Raw genomic sequence first — 22065 nt, 5'->3', positions numbered from 1 at the left:
TCTCGGCGTCCCTCATGGCCACCATCCTGTGACTGAATGGCCTCCGTGCACTCAAAACTTCTGCTGACTCCCACGCTGGCTCTTCGCACTTTCCACCTTGATTCCTAGTTCTACTCACTTGGGCTCCACGGGAAAGTGCTTTTCCTTCTCTGACCCTTGGAGACACCTCGTGGGTCACCCTCCCTCTGAGCCAGCCTCGCCCACCTCAGTCTAAGGATGGGGCAGACCTGGTTCTGCTCTCCCCTTGGGCCTGGGTGCTGGGGACCTGCGGGAAGGTCTGGGGGCCTTGAGCTGTTCTGCTCACCTCCCAGGCACAAGAGAGCCCAGGAGAGTGCCACTGGTGGCTGGACCAAGAGATCAGATGAGGGTTCCCCATGCTGGAGGCGGCCTCCAGGGATAAAGAGTAGGCCTGAGTGAGGGAAAAGGCAACCCCAGGATGTGGGAGGTCAGGACCAGAGGTGATTCCTGATCTGAAGATCCAGAGTATAGAGTCTCCTCATGGACACCAACCTCGGGACATCTGTGCCTCCCTGTTGATCGATCAGGATTCATCCTGCGATGTTTCTGAGAAGGGACTAGTTAGCTGTAGGGCAGCATCCTCATGGGTGGCCATCTGTATTTTTAGAAGGTTATATTTAATATGCAGCTGAAATCTGCTTGAAATCTGAGCATTCCAGGGGAGCCTCTCCGGGCTCGGGGGCTGCCCCAGCAAAGCCTTGCTTCAGTGGTTGCTGCCGATGTTAGGAGCCACCCCGGACCAGATGCATCAGACCAGACCCATCTGTCGGTCTTCAGGGTCCCGCTGAGGCTCAGTGCGTGGGAGCTGCTGGGAGCAGGGACAGAGGGCAACGTGGCTGGCGTGTGCTTGGCGTCTCCTCGTGTGTGGCCTGGGAAGCGCTCCGTGTTCCTTATTTTACAGAAGACAGTGTCGGGATTGTCAGGCCGCCTCTGTGTTGTGCCGTAATCAGAGTTTGTAATAATCAGAAGCCTGGAGCATGGGTAGGTTTTAAAAAAAAAACAACAACAACACTCCATTTGCTTTTTAGTTAGTGGAGATTGCTCCAAGATTTTCGCATTCATTGCTCATCAGCCTCAGTTTTCGGTGCCGTGGGCGTCTGTCTTTGTGTCTCTGACTGCCGGGAGATGCGCCTGCCCACCACAGGCCTCCGTGGCCAGGCACCGTTTTCCATCTTCCCAGTGCTCACCAGGTCTTCACGAAGTCGGTTCGCCCCCGATTTTGCGTGTTAGAGACAGAAGCTCACTGATTTCAAAGTCTGAATCTTCCCCACCACCTGGCATGCTAAGTCTCAGAACCATTCGGAACACAGTTGAATGACCATGAGTGGCATGAGATTGGTCTCTGGAGGTGGGGTCTGGGCCAGTGCTATGGTGTGCCTGATGGGGCTCGGACCCAATGGCGCCCGGCGCCACCCCTCGGGGTGCCCCTGCCTGTGTTTCCTGCAGGTGAATCCCAGGGATCTTCCACTTGTGCGAGCAGCTCCTCTCCCCAGCTGCTCACAGGGCAAAGGCCAAGGAGGCGGCTGAACCACTTCCTGCTTTCAGTCATTTTCAAGCCAATATTTATTTTAAGCAAAGAGACACAGACACATAGTTTAGAAAGTCAAGCTGTATGGGCTGGGGAAAACAGCAGTTCTCCACTCCTGGCACTACCTGTGAGGGTATTGGGGTCATTCCCAGCCTTGGGTCAGGCTGGACTGCTCTGCTCTGCTCCAAAGGGATGGTAGATTACCTTAATCATGAGTTGAGATGTGGCTGGGGCCCATGTGCCTCTGCCCTCCCTCCCCTGCCGGGAGCCAGTGTCCTACAGACAGCATGCATTCTGGTGGGTGTCCCTATGCCGTGAGTCCCACAGGGGCCGGTGAGGGGAGGTGTGGGGGCTGGGCGGTGTCTGGGTCTGGGGCTCAGCCTCAGAGGTCCAACTCTGATGCTCCCCCTCCTCCCCCTCAGCCTTCTGTGTGCCTGCCTGGCTGTCCATTGGTCCTGGAGCCCCTGTGGAAGGAGGGGTGCTGTTTTTCAGGATTTCTAAAGCGGCCTCCACCCGTGCCAGGGGCTTGCCACACCCTGTGCCACGTGTCCCAGCCTCTGTTGCCATGCCTCCCCATCAGTCACTTGCAAATCTTTTAGGCTTTTTCTTCATATTTATGTTTATGTTCCTAATAATATGCTCTTATAATTAGCCCTTATCAATGAGATGTGATCTCTGGACTCGCCACGTGGCGGCTCAGGCTTCGCTCCTCACTGTCCTCCTTGGTCTCTTTGTCCTGTCCATGCAGGACATGCCCTTAAGTGAAAACATCGTCGAGTGTCCGTGGCTGCCCGCCTCCTGGTGACTGCTGCTCCCCTGGGAGCAGCGAGCTCTCTGGGCACCTTCGCCTCCTGAGGGGCACCCTGCTGGGCCGTGCTGTGGATGGACTTTACTGGAGGTGGGTCTGCTGATGAGCCGGTGGTCTTGGGGACACTTGAGAACATCTGATTTGTCCAGAATGGCCCCTCCTGTCCTCAGTTGATGGAGTGGAGCCTCCACTTCTGGTTGGCTTTGGGAGGAGCCCGCGGGGGTTACGGGGAAGAAGGCTATTCAGGGTGCGGTTTGACCTGTTTCTGTCTTTTCATGCTAGTCATCCTCTCTGTGTTTTGGAGGCTGAGGCTCCCCCAGTGCAGCTTCTCGAGTCTGCTGAAGCCCGTCTCTAAGCATGTGGTGTTGCGAGGGGAGAAGCCGTTTTCCGGTCGAGCTGCGAGGACCCGAGGCGCCAAGCTTCCGGCTCTGTCCTCACTGTTTCTACTTCCTCATCTCATGCTCCCCTCAGTCCAACTCCTTAGGGCTCTGGTCCGCGGTCTCCACTGAGGCTGACACTGTCATGGCCGTGCGCCTCCCTGCTATCAGCCTCCGAGCCCATGTCTTCGCTTTGACCTGACAGTTCTGCACCATCCCCTGTTCATAAAACACACACTCCCATGCATGGACCCATGCACATGCACACAGACGTGCACACACATGCACACACAGAGACTCACACGTGCAGAAACACATGTGCACACACATGCACATACAGACACACAGATGCAGACACAGACATACACACATGCACACATGTGCACACGCATGCCTGCAGATGCAGACGGACACGCGTGCACTCAAATGCACACACACATGCATGCACACAAGGCACACACATGAACACATAGATCCACACACACTTTTAGTTGAACACTGTTATGGGCTGAATTGCATTTCCCCCAACTTCATATGTTGAAGTCATAACCCCAGTGTGGCTGTATTTGAAGGACAGTCTCTTAAGGAGGTGATTAAGGTTATGTGAGTCCATAAGGGTGGGCCCTGATCCCATAGGACTGGTGTTCCCACAAGAGGAGGAGGAGGAGATGCCAGGAGTGTGTGTGCAGGGAGGAAAGGCCCCGCGAGGACCCCAAAGAACCATCTGCGAGTCAGGAAAAGAGGCCTCATTGCCAATCAGCTGACACCTTGATCTCAGACTTTCAGCCTTCAGAACTATGAGAAAATTAATTTCTGCTGTGTCAGTTAGCCAGTCTGTGATGTTTTGTAACAAGCAGCCTGGAAGATAAGCACAGATTTTGGTAGCGCAAGTGGGGCGCTCCTGTAGCAAACACCTAAAAATGTACAAGTGGCCTTGGAACTGTGTACAGGCTGGCAGAGTTTCACCTGCAGCTAGAAGAAACCTAGATTGCCTTAAGGGACTGTGGGTTGAAGTATGGTTGTTAAAGGTAATTCTAAGGAAGCCTTTAAAAGGAGTCAGTAGAGCTGTAGAGAAATGTTCTGTTGTCTTGGAGGATGTATACATAATTATAAACAGAATGTTGATAGAAATGGAGCATGAAAGGGACTTCTGGAAACATGGAACAGGTTATTGGACAAAGGCCGTCCTTATAACACAGTGGCAAAGAACTTGGCTGGACTCTGCTCCAGTGTCTTGTGGAAGGGAGAAATTGGGAATTATAACCCTGGATATTTAGCAGAGGAGATTTCTAATCAAAATGTCAAAAGTGTGGCCTGGTTTTTTTCTTACTGCTTATTCTTAAAGATGAGAGGAGAGAAATATTATGTTGAAGAAATTATTGAAGAAAAAAGAAACCATAGACTGGATAAAGAAAATGTGGTCCATATCCACCATGGGATACTATGCAGCCATGAAAAAGAATGGGATCATGTCTCTTGCAGGGACATAGATGGAGCTAGAGGCCATTATCCTTAGCAAACTGACACAGGAACAGAAAACCAAATACCATATATTCTCACTTAAAAGTGGGAGCTAAAGAACAATGTCACATGAACCCAAAGAGGAGGACAACAGACACTGGGGACCTACTTGAGGATGGAGGGTGGGAGGAGGTGGGGGATGAGAAAAAAACACCTGTCGGGGACTGTATTTAGGGCCTGGGTGATGAAATAATCTGTACATTCAACCCCTGTGACATGAGTTTACCTATGTAACAAACCTGAACCTAAAATAAAAGTTAAAGGAGAAAAAAAGTAAAACTTAAAGATTTGGGAAATTCTTAGCCTATCCGTATTACAGAAAATGAGAAAGGTTGTTCTGAAGAGAATGATGAGTCTGGCTGGACAGTCACTCCATGTCAAGGTGACTCATGGGTTTACTCAGCCATGTCAAGGACCCAGGCGTAGAAGCGGGTTGTGCTAGCAGAAACACTGCTCATCTGAACTAAAGAGAACAGAGAACGTGGGATAGGATGAAAGAAGGTTTCTAGACTTCTGTGATGAGACAGTACAAGTCTCCAGCTTCAGTCGCGCCTAATCAACGCTTATCCTTCAGGAAAAGAATGGCTTCAAAGATAACTCAGCCATCGTCAGGGGCGCCCTTCCCATCACAGGCCTGGGGGCGAGACTGTTTCCTCCTCAGCCTCTGCGACCAGGATGTCATTTCCTCAGCGGAGAGGCTCCTGCAGAGCCATAAGGAGGAGTCTCCTCACAGATACGAGGGAGCGAGTCCACCATCTGGTGTGATGAGGTGATGCCTCCCAGGGGCCCCGAGAGCAGAGCCAAAGAGGATTGTTCTGAGGCTTGAGAGCTGACCAAGTCTGCAGGTTTTGGGCTTGCTTGAGACCCCGCACCCCTTTCTCCTTGCCTAGTCCTCCCTTTTGGAATGGACTCTGATGCCCTCCCATCATTGGGTTTTGGAAGCACGCATGACTTACCCGGTTTCCCAGGTTCACAGCTGGAGAGGACTTTTGCCTCAGAATGAATTGTGTCTTCAGTCTCACTCATAATTTAGATGCTCTTTGTATACTTTTTTAAAAAAATTACTTTTTTTGTGATAAGAACACTTAACAGGAAATGTACCCACATGACAAATTTTTAAGTGTACAACCGATTATGGTTGACTACAGGTACACAGTTTTACAGCAGGACTCAAGGGGTGAGTCAGTTTGCTTGGCTGAATCCTGTGCCTGTTGACTTTTTACGCCCCATTTGCCCCTTCTCCAGTCCCCGGCAACCACCATTTCTCTCTTTGCATCCATGAACTTGACTCTTAGATAACCCATTTCAGTGTAACCACACAGTGTTTGTCTTTCTGCGACTGTCTTATTTCACTCAGCATGATCTCTAAGTTTACATTTCCTTCTCTTTTGACTGAATAGTATTCGGTTGCATGTTTTTAGCATTTTTTAAAAACCATTAATCTGTCAATTGACATTTCAGTTGCTTCTACAGCTCAACTTTTATGAATAGAAGTGCTAATGTTTTTTCGAGATCCCGATTTCAGTTCTTTTGGATGAATACTGAGAAACAGAATTGTTGAGTAATGTTAAAGTCCTATTTTTAGTTTTTTAAGGAATATCCATTCTGGTTTCCTTAGTGGCTGCACCATTGCGCATTCCTACCACTAGTGTGCAAGGACTCTCTTTTCTCCATGTGCTTACTGGCGCTTGTTACTTTTTAAAAATAATAACCCTCCGGATAGGTATAATGTGGTATCTGGTTGTGGTTTTGATTTGCGTTTCCCTGATCGTTAGTGATGTTGAGCACTTTTTCTTATACATGTTGGCTATTTGCATATCTTATTGGAGATATGCCTATTCATATCCTTAGCCAATTTTTGTATCAGGTTATTAAAGAAAACTATTGAATTGTAGGAGTTCCATAAATATTTTGGAGAATAACCTATTAACAAATGTATGGTTTGCAAAGATGTTCTCCCTTTGCACAAGTTGGCTTTTCACTCTATTGATGATTTATTTTGTTGAGCGAAGCTTTTTAGTTTGAAGCTATCCCATTTATTTATCTTTTTTGTTGTTGTTGTGTCATATTCATTTAATAATATCTAAGACCATTGTCATGAAGTGTTTTCCCTAAGTTTTGTCCTTGAAAACATATGTAAGACATAAACAAATGGAGTTTTACAGTTTTAGGTCTTATATTTAAGGCTTTAAACCATTTTGAGTTTACTTCCGTGTATGGTGTAAGATAAGGGTCTAATTTTATTTATTTGCATGTAGATAATAATTTTTTTCCAGCACCATTTGTTGAAGAGACTATCCTATTCCCATTGTATGCTCTTGGTAATCTTGTCAAAAGTCTGTTGACCATATATGTGCACATTTATTTCTAGGCTCGCTCTTCTGTTCTGTTTCTGCATATGTCTGTTTTATGCCAACACCGTACTGTTTTGATTATTGTAGCTTGGTAGTGGATTTTGAAACCAGAAAATACAATGCCTTCATCTTTGTTCTTCTTTCTTAAGATTGATTTTACTATTTGTAATCTTCTGTGTTTCCGTATTTTTTTTTCTCTATTTTTGAAATCAAATGCCATTGAGATTTTGATAGGCATTGCATTAACTCTGTACATCACTTTTAACAGTATGGAAATTTTAACAATATTAAGTTTTCTAATTCATGAACACAGAAATCTTCCATTTATTTGTATCCTGTTTAGTTTCCTTTATCAATGTTTTACAGTTTTCAGTAGACAAGCATTTCACTTCCCCAAGTTATGTTTTTATATAGGTATTTCATTTTTATGATGTTTTTGTAAACAAAATATTTTCTAATTTTCATTCAGATATTTTGTTGTTAGTGTATACTGATTTTTTATGTTGATTTTGAATCCTGCAACTTTATTGATTTGATTTCTTAGTTCTAACAGAGTCCTTAGGTGTTTCTGTCTCTTCGATCACGTTTTCTGTAAACAGGAACAATTTTACTTTATTCTGATTTGGATACCTTCTATTTGCAGAGTTTTTTTTTTCTTATTTATCTGGGTAAAACTTTCATATTGTATTTAATTGAAGTGATGAGAATGAGTACTGTTGCCTTGTTCCTGAACTTTGAGGAAAACTTTTAGTTTTCACTACTGAGAATAATGTTAGCTGTGGGATTTTTATATATAGCCTTTATTATGTTGAGATAATTTTCTTCTATTTCTAGTTTGTTGAGAGTTTTTATCATGAAAGAGTATTGAATTTTTAAAACACTTTTCTGCATCTGTTGAGATGATTATGTAATTTTTATCCTTTATTCAATTAATGTGGTGTATCTCAATAACTGTTTTTTGTATGGTTAACAATTTTTGCATCTCAAGGATCAATCCCACCTGCTCATCATCTGCATTCCCCTTAGTGTGCACTTGGATTCAGTTTGCTAGCATTTTATGAGCTTTTTTTTTTTTTTCATCTATCTTCATCAGAGATACTGGCCTGTAGTTGCTGCAGCTGCTGCTTCTTTCTTCTTCTTCCTTCTTTCTTCTTCTTTCCTCTTTCATTTTTTTTTTTTTTTTTTTTTTTTTTTTTTTTTTTTTTTTTTATATTGAGACAGGGTCTTACTCCATCACCCAGTCTGGAGTGCAATATTGTGGTCATAACTCATCGTAACCTCAAACTCTTGGGCTCAGGGGATCCACCTCTGGGTGCTATGTTTCCCAGACTGGTCTTGAACTTCTGGCCTCAAGTGATTCTCCTGCTTTGGCCTCCCAAAGTGTTGGGGTTATAGGTGTGAGCCAGTGTACTGGGCCTGCAGTTTTCTTATCTGTGGTATCTTTGGTTTTATAAAATGCATTTGGAAGCATTTCTTTCTCTCAATGTTTTTTGTAAGAGTTTGGGAAAGACTGGCATTAATTCTACAAATGTTTGGTGGAATTCACCATGAACATCTGGTCCTGGGTTTTTCTTGTCTGGACGTTTTCGATTATTAATTCAATCTCCACACTAGTTACAGGCCTGACGTTCTATTTCTTCATGATTTAGTCTTTACAGATTGCATATTTCCAGGAATTTGTCAATTTCTTCTAGGTTATCCAGTTTGTTGTTGTATAATTGTTCATAGTAGTCTCTTGTGATACTTTTTAATTCTGTGGTATCAATTGTAATGTCTCTTATTTCATTTCTGATTTTATTTATTTGAGCCCTGGCTCTTTTTTCCATAGTCTAGCTAAAGGTTTTTGATTTTATTTATTTTTTAAAAAATGTTTTAGTTTTATCTATTTTTTTTTCTATTGTTTTATTTTACTATTCCAATTATTTCTGCTCTGATATTTGTTATTTTTTTCCTTCTGTGAACTTTGGGCTCAGTCTGTGTTTTGCTAATGTTTTGACGGGTAAAGGTAAGTTGCTTGAGATCTTTGTTCTTCCTCAATGCAGTTATTCATCACTGTGAACTTCCCTGTTAACACTTCTTTTGCTGCATTCCATAGGTTTCGATGTGTTGTGTTCTCATTTTCATTTGCCTCAGTGCATTTTGATTTCCCTTTGATATTTCTTTACTCAATAGTCATTCAAAAATATGTTGTTTAATTTTTTCGTATTTGTAAGTTTTCAAAGTTTTCTACTGATTTCTAGTCTCACTCCACTGCAGAAAAAACAAAGATTGACATGATTATAACCTTCTTAAAGTTGTTAAGATTTGTTTTGTGACCTAACATATATTCTATCCTGGAAAAAAGGTCCATGTACAGTTGAGAAGAATGTGCATTCTGCTGCTCTTGGGTGGAAGGTTCTGTCAAAGTCTGGTAAGTCCATTTGGTCTATAGTGTTATTCAGGTCCTGGATTGCCTTATTGATCTTCTGTCTGAATGTTCAGTTCGTTATTGAAAGTAGGGCATAAAAGTCTCAAAGCATTATTGTATTTTTGTCCATTCTCCCTTCAGTTTTGTTAAGTTTTGCTTTATATATTTAGGTGTTCTGATGTTGGGTGCATACATAGTTGTGACTGTTCTATGTTTCTGGTGGATTCACCTTTTTAAAAAAAATTATACAATGTCATTCTTTGTCTCTTATGACAATTTTCGATGTAAAGTTGGTTTTGTCTAATATACATGTAGCCATCTGTGTTCTGCTTTGGTTAGCATTTGAATGAAACATATTTTCCATTCCTTCACTTTCAGTTTCTGTGTGTCCTTAAATCTAAAGTGAGTTTCTTGTAAATGGCATATAGTTGGTTCTTCTTTTTTTAAAAAATAATTCAGGTACTCTGTTTTTTATTTATTGTCTTTTAAAAATCCATTCACCCATTGTATGTTTAATCCATTTTAATTTAAAGTAATTTTTGATAGGAAACGATTTACAATTGCCATTTTGGTATTTGTTTTCTGTTAGCCTTATGGTTATTTTGTCTGTCTTTTCTTCTTTTGGAGTCTTCCTATATGTTATGTTGATTTCTGTATTATGTGCTTTGATCTCTTTCTCTTTTTCTTTCGGGTTTCTTCTACAGGTTATTATTATTATTATTTGGTATGGTTAACTTGGAGCTTACATAAAATATTCTATAATTATAGAATTCCATTTAAGCTGATAATTTCAGTTGCACAAAAAATCTCTCCATTTTAACTTCTTCCTACCTCCACATTTTCTTTTATTATCATAATTTACATCTATTGTTTCTTTTAACATATTATAGAATCTTAATTATTTTTAATGTACTTGTCTTTTAACTTTTGTATTAGAATTAACAGTGATTTCCTCACCACCATTGCAGTAGTATACTGCTGTGCGTTTGTGTGTGTGCATGTATATACACCTCTGTTAATGACTTTCTTACTTTCTTATGTTATCCCATTACTGTTTAACATCCTTTTGTTTCAGCTTGAAAAATTCCCTTTAAGTCAGGTCTAATGGTGATGAACTCCCTCAGCTTTTGTTTATCTGAGAAAGTAATTATCTGCTCTGCATTTTTAAAGAAGTTTTTCTGTTTATAGTATTCTAGGTTGCCAGGTTTTTCTTTCAGCACTTTCACTGTGTCATTCCACCCCTTCTGGCCTACAAAATTCTACTGAAAAACTCTCTGATGCTCTTGCGGAGTTTCCTTTGTATGTGACGAGGTGCTTTCCTTTTGCTGCTTTCAAAATTCTGTCTTTGTCTTTTGACATTTCGATGATACTAGATCTTGATGTGTATTTCATTGGATTTATCCAATTTTTTTCTTTTTTTTTTGGAGGGGGCTGGTGGGAGCTTCTTGAATCTGGAATCTGGATATCCATTTTCTTCCCCAGATTTGAAAAGTCATCATTATTATTTCTCTGAATAAGCTTTTTGGTTTTCTTTTCTCCTTGTGGAGATTCCACAATGCACATACAAATCCCCTTGATGAGATTTCATAAGTTCCTTAAGTTTTCTTTACTCTGTTTTTTTTTTTCTTTTTTATATTCCTGACTGACATGACCCCATTGTAGGACCCTGCCTCACACCCCAGAGACTAAGAATGACAGTGACTCATGCCATCCCCCTATAAAGTTAGAACAATGGTCCCCTCAATCAGAGGCATTGCTCTGTACCTCAGAGCAAGACCAAGGGTGTGGGAGAGGGATTCTTCCTGCTGTGGGTGGTAGGAACAGCTAAGTGGAGTTTTAGGGGCACAGCCAGTCTGATGTCCAGCTGTGTGTGGCAGGAATTCTCAACAAGCCTGGGCATGATTGGCAGTATCATTCCTGGTTTTGTTGCTTCTGAGTCTGGTTTGTTTATTTTTCTTTTTCAACACTTATTTTAGGTTCAGGGAGCCCATATGCTTGGGGCCCCCAGGTAATAATTAGGTACCATTGTCTTTTCAATAAATTCTTTCTCAGATTGCAGTAGCTGGAGCTGTTCTGGGTTGAGTGCCATGGGGAACCCTGAGTGATCCTGGTGCTTCTGTTTGCACTTGTTTCCCTAACACTCCATTCCTAGATGACAGTGAAAGGGATCCTTTAAGAACATACTGAGAATGCATCGTCACTATTTTCCTCTCCCATTTAGAGTAAAATTTAGCCTACTTACGTTGGTTTACAGCCCTGCATGGCCTGGTCTCACCCACAGCAGTGAAGCCACACTTGCATCGTTGAACATTCTTAAAAGTTATCTATTCGCTTTAACAAAAATATGTTGAGATTCTGGTGGGTGGTGAGCCCTGCGTCAGGCCCCTGGAGTACACAGCACATCCTCACTTTTGGGTCTTTGTTTCACATACCAGCTCCCTGCATTGTTGTTCTCCCTGATTTCCACACAGCTGGCTTCTTCCTTCCAGTGGACACTGGTCTGAACACCACTTCCTCCCAGAAAGCTTTCTTTGCCACTGACCTAACATTAGCACTTCAATCACCAAGGTGCTGTCATTAAGACTTGAGGCCCAGTCCTGCTCTGCCTCTCAACCTCTGGTTTCCACTCAAAGCCCTCTCTTTACATTCTTTACTCAGCACTTTAGCACTATCTATGGTTTTCCTATTCTTATTTCTGTATTTATTTCCTTGTTTATTATCTAATCTTCCACCCGGGGTATAAGCCTGGTGATCACAGGGAAGTTTCTGTGTTCACCATGGCATTGTCAGTTGAAAGAACATCTCCTAGAGGATCGCAAATGTGGCTTCTGCAGCAATCCCTGCAGCAATCCCTCCACCTCCACCCGTGACTCATGCCTGCTGTCCTTGCACCTCATGCCTCCAAGAGCTCAACCCCCCCGGCCTTCCTGAGGGCAGATAGGCATGACTTTGCATCTCTACCTGCCTGGAGGTGCTCAATATCCCATCTCCTAATCTTCCTCTGCTTGTCTGTATCTTCCAGAAATTTCTTGGAATCTCTCATCCACTGATGTGTCTCTCTTCATCCTTTGCCTTTGTGTTATAGTTTTCTACGTTTAAAAGCTTTCTTTATGGTTTCAGTGGGGTTTTCAGAAAGAGGAGATAAAAGCACATGGCCCTGTTTCTTGTCAAACCAGAATCCTAACCATTTTGTTTCATGGAGCAGAAAACAGAAGTTTAGAAGCATAAAGGAAAGGCCCCAAAGTTACATGGCCAGAGCAGGACATTTGTTTTCAAAGTTAATCGTCTCAGGTCCCTAGTCCAGGACTTATCCCTGAGCACCGTTCTGTGCTCCAACTATAGGGCGGATTCTATTCTAGAGACCCCTATGCCACACACACTGCTGGAGGCTGTGGATGTCGTGGGATTAATTGGCCACTACAGCCAGTAATGCCTGCCTACAAGGGAGCTGTTACCCTCGGTGGCCGTGTAGGGTTGCAGTGGGCCCTGGGAGGGTGGGAGGCAGCCCGTGGAGTGTACAGCAGCAGCTCTTCCCATGTGTCTTCTCAAGTCCTGGCTCTTTCACTCACCTGCTTTGTGAAAATGAGCACTGAGGTCAGATGTAATTTGAAGACATTGAAGCATCATTGTTACAATTCAGCTGTGAACTGTGCATGAGGGCTTAAGGGAAGTGCTAGAGAAGTGAGTTTTCACTCCCAAAGACTCTGTTTTGGAAACCTAGTATCAGTCTATGTATTACCCAATTGTCCAGAAATGTAGTGGGGTGCACCAGAACTGGGGAGACGGGTTAGCCAGCCAACCGATTGCTGGATGAGATGACTCTCCCAGTGCTCCCCCATTACCTTGCTTTAGAACCCGGAATGTGGGGGGCATTGCCTAGGACCCCTGAGGAGGCGCCATCTCCCTGTTCTCAGCTCGCCGATGCAGCTGGCTCGCAGTTCAGTCTTAGGGCCCACACCTTTGTTCTTCATGTCTTTCAAGCAGGGTGCTCACAGAAGGGAGGCAGCACAGCCTGTGTGTTGCTTCCCAAGGCCCCTGGAAGATCGCAGGTGTAGCAGGAGCGAGGCCAGCACGGTGAGCTGAGGATGCGGCATCACTGCTGCCCTCGACAGAGCTCTGCGTGCTCATCCCCCACAACATAGGGTTGTGGTTGGACTAGAAATCTACATCACATGGAACTTTGCTGACAGCTAACATGAAGAGCATGGAGAAGCCACTTTGCTACCATGCTGAGCTCTGCATGGCAAGTGATCTTGCTCCTACATTGTGGGAAGGTATCAATCCCTTTAGGTCTCCTAGGCACCCTTCACTTGGCTTAGAACTTACATCTGAGGTTGCCTCAATTCTTACTTGGATGGAAAAGAGAAGGACATTTGTTTTCAAGGTTAATCGTATGATCATAGATAAAAATATCAAGTCTTCTTAGGTATAAAATTCAATACAAAATTGAAGTTGAATGTAACAAAAGGACATTTGAAGACCTGGGACAGTTAAATTTTATTATTCTGTGAAAGCAGCAGGATTTAAATCTTCCATCAGACCATGATGGTTCAATTAGTTGAGCTGAAGAATCCTGAAAACACAGGCTTCAGTTCTGCATTGGGGTGTGCAGCTCCATTTCTGATGTTTAAATTAGTCAAAGTATTGGAAAGAAAGATGTTTCATGTGAAGATGAGACACACCCTGAGGTTCTGGATGTAGTCTTTCTCGAAGACCAGCTGAGGAAGGACGCATGGCTGGTTGGCATTTCCCAGGGGACGGCTGAGACCAGTGGGGGTGCACAGGGAGGCTGGGTTCTAGTAGAAGGGACACTGTAGCTGCCAGCGCTGCTGACAGGAGTTGGCAGTTCCAGGGGTATGTGTCTGGGAGTTGAAGGGCTGCCTTCAAGCCACTGCAGCAGCAGGAGGCAAATCTTGGCAGGGAGGTTTTGCTGGGCATTTTCCAGCATCCCTTGTAACCCTGAAATGTGTACAAACAGAGCCCCTTGAAATTCTGCTCTAAATCAAATGCATGGCATTCCCAGTTCACTTTGTCCTCTCTGAAGGTAGAGTCAAGAGAATACAGTGTCTTCATTCACGTTTTTTCGAAGGTTAAGTAGTTAATAACATTGCTTATGTCTCATGCTCAGATTTATCAAAACCATTGCAAACAGAAGCTTATCTTTTTTTTTTTTTAATTTTTGAGCCGTATATTCTCCTGTGAGTGTTACATGCTGAAATGGGAATACGAGATGAGCCGAGATTTGTCGATTGTTTCTGGTTCTTCGAGACCATGGAACATCAGCTGAGATCTTGGAGGACAGAGATTGTGCATGTCTGTCTTCATGTCCCCAACTCCTAATAGAGGACCTGTCATTAGGAGTTACGCGAAATATTTCTTCAATACATGCTGGAGCAATTGTTACTATAACTGAGGTTTTGTATTTTAAGGATGACTCTAAAAGCTCAGAGAATTTGAATACACACCTTTCACGGGGCTACAATGCCTGCATATAAAAGGACTTGGATCTAAAATGTTTAATCCTAGGTTAAGACATTTTCACCATATTGTGCTGTTTTAGGTATAATTGGAACCTGGTATTGTTTGTCCTGAAACAATCTCATTTGGGTTTCTGAGACAATGGTTCTGGTAGTTTAGTCAGCTGGAACACGTTCCCTCTCACTCCATCTGCAGAGTAATCTTAAGACCCTCACATAAGGAATGGATTCCATCTATTTAATTCTGTTCACTTTAGCCAGCAATTGAGCACTGTATTAGCTCCTATTTATGTATGGAGAGGGACCCAGCATGGCCCAGCTGTGTCCTCTGGGTCAGGGTCCCACAGGCTGCAGTTGGGGTGTGGCCATCTCAGGGACCCTCTAGAAGGAAGATCCTCTCTCAGGCTCACTGTGGATGCTCAGCCAGCCCCAGGTCCCGAATGGCTGCTGGTGGGAGTCCTGAGCCCCTCCCCATGTGACCCTCTTTGCTCGGCTGCTCCCAGGACCACAGTAGCTTCCCCAGAGCAGAAGCACTGAGAGACACCAGTGCACGAGAAAGGTCGAAGTCCCTGCACGAGAAAGGCTGAAGTCCCTGCATTTTTGTGGCTTAATTCTGGAAGTGCCATGCAGTCGCTTTTGTTGTGTTCATTTATTAGGAAAGAGTCCTGAGGCCCAGCCTGCAGGTCAGGTGAGGGATGTGAATGCCAGGAATCTGCAGCAGCCCCAAGCACCTGCTCATACCAGGCCCTGTGCTGGCAGCTAGAGCCTGCTTCCAGCCTCAAGGAATTTAGTGATGTCTATGACGAGGACCAGATAGAGCAACACGCAACTTTGGGTAAAGTATTTATTGTAAGCTCAATACTAAAGATGTTTTAAAAGACTTACTTTAGCTAGGAGAAAGAATGATTCAACTCTGTTGACAAAGAGTGGGGAAGAGAAGCCAGGGAAGCTTCCTGGAGGAGGTGGAATATGAACTGACATTTGAAAAATAATTAACGCATCCCCAGTCCTGAAAGGAAGCATCAAACTGTGCACAGAATCAACTCGGTTAACAGCTCCAGAGTTTATGTGTTCCTGTCCTTCCAGGAAATATCTGCATTTTTCATGAAAATGCCACAGAGAAGTGGCTGAGGATCTGCTGGGGATGGATCGGCTGGGATCGGCGTGCCGGAGGGCAGTGGTTCTGCTACAGCAGTGATATTCGTATGAAAAATAAGCAAGAGCATCGTGTCACCACCACACCCCAGTCAGCCTGCATTATGCTCCTGCCAAAATAGCCTGGAAACATCAAATTTTGAAAAAGCGAAGGAAATTATGTTAATCATATTCCTAAGAGCACTCAAGCAAAAGGGCTGTTTATTGAAAATATTGACATGATGAAAAAGAGCTGTTAGAGTGATCATTCCTCCGGGACTTCTGGGGTGTCACCGAGGGAATCTGAAGAGCCTCCCCTTTGACACTGGGGTGCGTTGGTAGACTGAGGACTCTGGCAGCATCTGGCTAGGACAAGCGGCGAAGGGCACGTGCTGAGCCTCGATTCTCAGCCTGTGGGAGGAAAACATCCTCACGAGACCAATTAGCATCCCTGTGGGCTGGCAGGTGTTTCCTGAACCAGGGTGTGAGGGAGCAGTGGCACAAAATGTGAAGGAAGGGGCCACTAAGTCACCTGAGGGCGGGCTTCCAGGAGGGTGGGCTCACAGGAGGGCGAGCTTCCAGGAGGGTGGGCTTCCAGGAGCGTGGGCTCACAGGAGCGTGGGCTCACAGGAGGATGAGCTTCCAGGACGGTGGGGCCTCCAGGAGTGTGGGCTTCCAAGGTTCCCAGGATGGGTTGGGGCACTTCACCCTCCACCCTTTGTCCCCTGGACTTCCTGCCTGCAGCCCCCACTCCCACTGCCTTACGTTGTAAGTGATTACAGGCATGGTCACCTCTCAGGCTCACTCTGGGACAGAGGTTGCCTAATTTTATGTCTAATTATCTGAGTTTAGAAGGGTGCCTGGCACAGAGTTGTTCCTCTGTCAAAAGTCACTGAAAGCTTTTGGTTGGGCAGATAATCTGCAATCTACCCAACTCTAGAAAAGGGAGAAGAACGGGAATAGTCCAGGATGAAGGCGTCTTCCCACACCCTTCCTCTGCGGGATCACTGCTGTATCAGCCGCTGAGTGCCCGGCTGTGAGGGCTGGCTCTGGAAGAAGATGGAGTTTGAATCCCAAACCAGTCACTTTCCAGATTTTTGATCCTGGGCAAGTGCCTTCATTGAGCTTGGACGCGGGTTCCTCATGTGTGGAGATTGGAGGAAACAGAGCATGTATAACATGGCTGTCGGGATTGCTGGTGCTGCACGCAGTTTAGATGAGTGGTTAGCACGTGGAAGTTCTCACTGATGGCCAGGTTGCATCGCAGCGCAGGACTTACTGCTCGGTCTGCCTGGTGTATAAATTAATCTTCCCTCGGCTGGGAAGAGTCTTAAGAAAAGCCAGCTCTGGTTGGTGTTGGTGTGAACGGGGTTCCCCAGGGGCAGTAAATAGAGGGCTGGACCTCTGGCGGCTCCAGGAGGTCTGGGCATGGCCTCCCAGCCACACTGCCCTCCCGTCCTGCCTCTCTCGGTGCCTGCATGGCCCCTGCTGGGAGCCTGGCTCTCTCTGGTGCTTTGTGTGTGTGGTAGGAGAAGGATGCCCCCCGCCTTGAAGGCCCCGGGCCCCTGGTAAGGCCGCATTAGAGACAGAGAATCTGATGTGGTCCCTCTTGGGTCAGCTGCATCCTGCTCGGGTCCAGAGAGCAGGGCTGGGGCCTTGAGCCCCCAGAACAGAAATCCACGGAGAGACATCCCTCCACTAGGGGAAGAGCAGCTGTTGTGAACAGGTGATCTTGTGAGCCAGGCCACACCACACTCAGGGTGGACTAACTATGTTCACCGTGACTCCAACCACAACCCTCATCACCCACACTATTCCCATGTCGAGTGAGGGAGCTGAGACTAAGAAAAGCATACTGTTATTTTGAGATGTTGATGTTGTGGGTACTTTGTGTTAGCTTCTTTGTACTTTTTTCTTTATTTTCCGACTTTTCTTCCACAAGCAGTGTGACTTTTATAAACATAAGACTTTATCAAGGCACTTCTTCGACGCTCACTTCCTTCTGTGACAGCTCCTTGAGTCAGGAGCTGATGCTTTGGAGACACCAGCACCAGAACCCGTAACCATCGTGGGTCCCGTGGGAGGCCGTGTGCGGAGGGGGCTGGGCCTGCCACCACCATCACTTTAAATCTTGGCTGCAGCACCCAGCTGAGGCATCTGTATAGGAAAGCCATTAAGATTTGTTTAAAAATACTCGATTCCAACCCATGAAATGACCGGTATTCACATTTGGTTAAAAATAGCTTCTTTATTTAAAAAAGCTTCAAAATATCTCTGAAAGCTTAAAGAAATACGTGAAAGGAAGATATTTGCAAATGTGGTTAATTATATACTTCCACAGACCTTCGGGAGGTGTTTATTATTTTGTTTTTGGAATTAGATGTTAAATGATTGAGAACAATGGCGCATAACAAAACCGTCAGGAAAGACGTCAGCATAAATTGAGAGAGAACTTTTTAAAAAGAGGGTTGTGCAGAAGGAAGAGGTTACAGTCCCCCTGGGGTCCTCGGACTGGGTCTGCGTGAGTGTTGTCGGAGGGTGCCTGGGAGAGCGTGTCACTTGATCGTGGGATGTCACTGTTGTCTGTGGCCTCGATGTCTGTGGCTCCAGCCTCATCTCTTGTGTAGGAACTTTGCTCCGTGCATAATTTCCCCTGGGTATTTTATTTTATTTTTGTTTCTGGAGTTCCCCGGAGTGTCTCACCCGAGATAACAGGTCTTCCAGGAATGGCACGTTAGCAACTATCTCCTTCCCCACCTCCTCTGATGCTGCGGTGTCAGCCCTGCGTTCAGGAGCACCCTCCAATTATCCTGGCCACTCCCAGGCTCCTGCACCTTTCCCAGCCACACCTGCTCCCTGTTCTTGGTTCCACTGGGCCTGCCAGGCACCTGACCACTGAGCACTGCTGCAGGGCTGGCTGTGTCTGCTGATGCTGGGGGCTCTCTGCTGTGAGAACAGGGGTGTTGGGGATGACCTTGGGGCAGGGGCATTCACCTAGACCTGACAGAGATGTTAGCAGCATCACTTTTTGTAATCATTGCTGATATTTTCTCTTCTCACCACAGGACTTATATTTTGGTTGGTGAGCCTCTGTCCCTGGAGATCAACTAAAGCAACAGCATCATCTAAGGTGTCTGCCCGAGCTCCCTCTTCTCTTAGCATGAATTCTCATTCTCCCTCCGGAGGCTGCTCAGCCCCTCATGCAGATAGAGTTAGGTAAGCCCAACCTGCCTGGTCATTAACATACCCAGGTGTGTCTAAATCCCAGGGCCAGAGTGGCTTTCACAGATCCCGGCAACTGCATTGTGTGCGTGTGGTCTCTGACCACGGGGTCGGTGTGAGTCCGGACGTGGCCTGCCCTCCTGTAAGCCACATGTCACATTCAAACCCAAGGTCGACTGGAGCTTCAGAGTATCGGTTCTGTGGTTCCCTCATGTTTATATCTTCTATTCAACCTTATTATCATAAGAGAGTCTGCATTGTTATCTTGGAAAAACAGGATTCTGAGTGATTGATAAGTCATCACTTTTGTAGACTGAGGAGCAAATCCTGTGATGTGGACAGATCATCAGGCTCGGAGGCCAACACTGGGTACACTGTCGTGGGCAGAGTGTCCGTGTCAGCCAGGGGCCCTGCTGGCTTCCCAGCTTCCGGAACCATGCCCACCCCCTTCCAGAGTCACGCTTGCCCCTTGGCTCCATGCCTACCCCGTCAAGGCCACAGTAGAGCCCACTGGCCCCACCTCCAGGTTCCTTGAGACCACCCGACTCCTTTCCACTCCCTGGCCCAGCCTCATCAACTCCGGATCAGTCCTTGACCCAGCTTCTGCTGTAACTTGTCTTTCTGCTTCTACGTATCAGAGTGATCCTTTAATACCATAAAGGAAATCATATCTCTCCTCTCTCTAAAACTAAAAAATAGTGAGATTGAAGAAAGGACACAGGGCTGGCCGAGTCTGGACTCTACCCACCACTGCCCTGCCTATGTTCTTCAGGACATGCAGTCGTCTGCATCTTTCCCCGTTGCGTGCATGTGTGCGGGACTCTCACTGCTCTGGACCGTGGATGAGCTCTTCCACCGGCATCGTCTGCCTCCCCTGACTCAAGTCCACTTCGCCCCCACCGGTCTGTTTGCTTCCCCTCCTCAGGACGTCAAGCTGTTCCCCAAATGTCCCCAGCTCTCTCCAGGCTTTCACTTTTTCCTCTGTTGCTCCTTCCTGGGATTTTCTTTTGCCAGTCAGTCACAGGGCTGTTTCATTATTTATTAAACTTATGCCACAGAGCCCTTGTCACTCCCCAGAGATGCCACTTCCCCAAGCCCACGTCACCCTGTGGCCTTCCCTGACCATGTCATTCTCAACTATCTCAGCTGCCTGCCCTTCCACTCTCCCGCTTCCCCTCTGTCTTGCAAATTACAAGCTCACAACTTGAAGCAGCTGGAAGAACACGGGGATTCACTGGCTGCCGTGGCTGGGGAGTCGGAGTGGACTATGTCAAACATGGCCAGGTACTGAGACTCTAGGGTACTGTGGCTCTCTTCCCCATCCCCCAGCGGTCCCCTGGCATTGGTGTGTATTTCCCTCTCCTTGGGCTTCCCTAATCCCTGAGACCCAGCAAAATTGAGCTCAGATCAATTATAACCCTACAATGGCCTCCAGGTGTTCAACTGAAAGGAAGAGTTTCACACCTCTCACTTTAAATCAGAAACTAGAAATGACCAAGCTGAGTGAGGAAGGCATGTCAAAAGCTGAGATAGACTGAATGCCAGGCCTTCTATACCAAACAGCTAATCAGCTTGTGAATGCAAAGGAAAAGTTCTTGAAGGAATTTAACGTGCCACTCCAGTGAATACACCTATGATAATAAAGTGAAACAGCCTTATTGCTGTTATTGAGAAAGTCTGAGTGGTCTGGATAGAAGGTCAAAGCAGCAATAACATTCCTTTAAGCTAAAACCCAATCCAGAGCAAGGCCTCTAATTCTTTTCCATTCTGTGAAGGCTGAGAGAGGTGAGGAACCTACATAAGGAAAGTATGAAACTATCAGAGGTTGTTTCATGAGGTTTAAGGAAAGAAACCGTCTCTATAACATAGAAGTTCAAGGCGAAGCAGCAAGTGCTGATGGAGAAACTGCAACAACTTATCCAGAAGATACAGCTGAGATCATTGATGAAGGTGGCTACACTAAACAACAGATTTTCCATGTGGATGAAACAGCCTTCTATTGGAAGAAGATGCCATCTAGGACTTTCAGAGCTAGAGAGGAAAGTCAATGTCCGGCTTCAAAGCATCAAAGCACAGGCTGATCCTCTTGTTAAAAGCTAAGGCAGCTGGTGACTTTCAGGTGAAGCCAATGCTCATTAACCATTATGAAAATCCTAGGGCCCTTAAGAATTATGCTAATTCTACTCTACCTGTGCACTGTAAATAGAACAGCAAAGCCTAAATGTCAGCACATCTGCTTACAGCATGATGTACTGAATATTTTAAGCCCACTGTTGAGACCTACTGCTCAGAAAACAAGATTCTCTTCAAAATATTACTGCTCATTGACAATACATCTTGTCACTCAAGCGCTCTGATGGGGATACACAGGGAGATGAATATTGTTTTCATGCCTGCCAACACAGCACTCATTCTACTCCCCATGGATCAAGGAGTATTTTTGACTTCCATGCAGATGTAGTAGGAATAGAAAGAGAACTAGAATTAGAAGTGGAGCCCAAAGATGTGACTGAGTTGCATCAATATCATGATCAAGCCCAAATGGAGGAGGAGTTGTTTTTTAGGGATGAGCAAAACAGGTGTTTTCTTGAGATGAAATCTATTCCTGGTGAAAATGCTGTGAACATTGTTGAAATGATAACATGGGATTTAGAATATTCCATAAACTTAGTTGAGAAAGCTGTGGCAGGGTTTGAGACTATTGACTCTAATTTTGAAAGAAATTCTACTGTGGATAAAATGCTATCAAACAGCATCACTGTTACAGAAATCTTTTGCTAAAGGAAGACTCAATCAATGTGACAAACTTAATCGTCTTATTTTCAGAAATTGCCACAGCTATCCCAGCCTTCAACAACTGCCACCCTGACCTACCAGCAGTTATCAGCATCGAGGCAAAACCCTCCACCAGCAAAAAGGTGATGACTTGCTTTTTTTTTTTTTTTAGCAATGGCATATTTCCTACTCAAGTTCTGTATGTTTTTTAGACATAATGCTTTTGTACACATAATACACTCCAATGTAGTGTAAACCTAGCTTTTAATATGCAGTGGGAAATGATACTCTTTGTGTGACTCACTTTATGTTGCTATTCTGGATTGACTGAATATCAGCATCTGGAATGGAACCTGCAATGTCTCTAAAGTGTGGTTCTGCTGGCATTAGTGTGCACTTGGACTTGCTGTTGGGCTCCCAGCCAATATTGCCCAAGCTCTTCTC

The sequence above is a fragment of the Saimiri boliviensis genome, chromosome 1 (assembly GCF_048565385.1).
Source record: "Saimiri boliviensis isolate mSaiBol1 chromosome 1, mSaiBol1.pri, whole genome shotgun sequence".
Taxonomy (NCBI): domain Eukaryota; kingdom Metazoa; phylum Chordata; class Mammalia; order Primates; family Cebidae; genus Saimiri; species Saimiri boliviensis.
The sequence above is the reverse complement of the archived record's forward strand: the minus strand, read 5'-3'. Positions refer to the sequence as shown.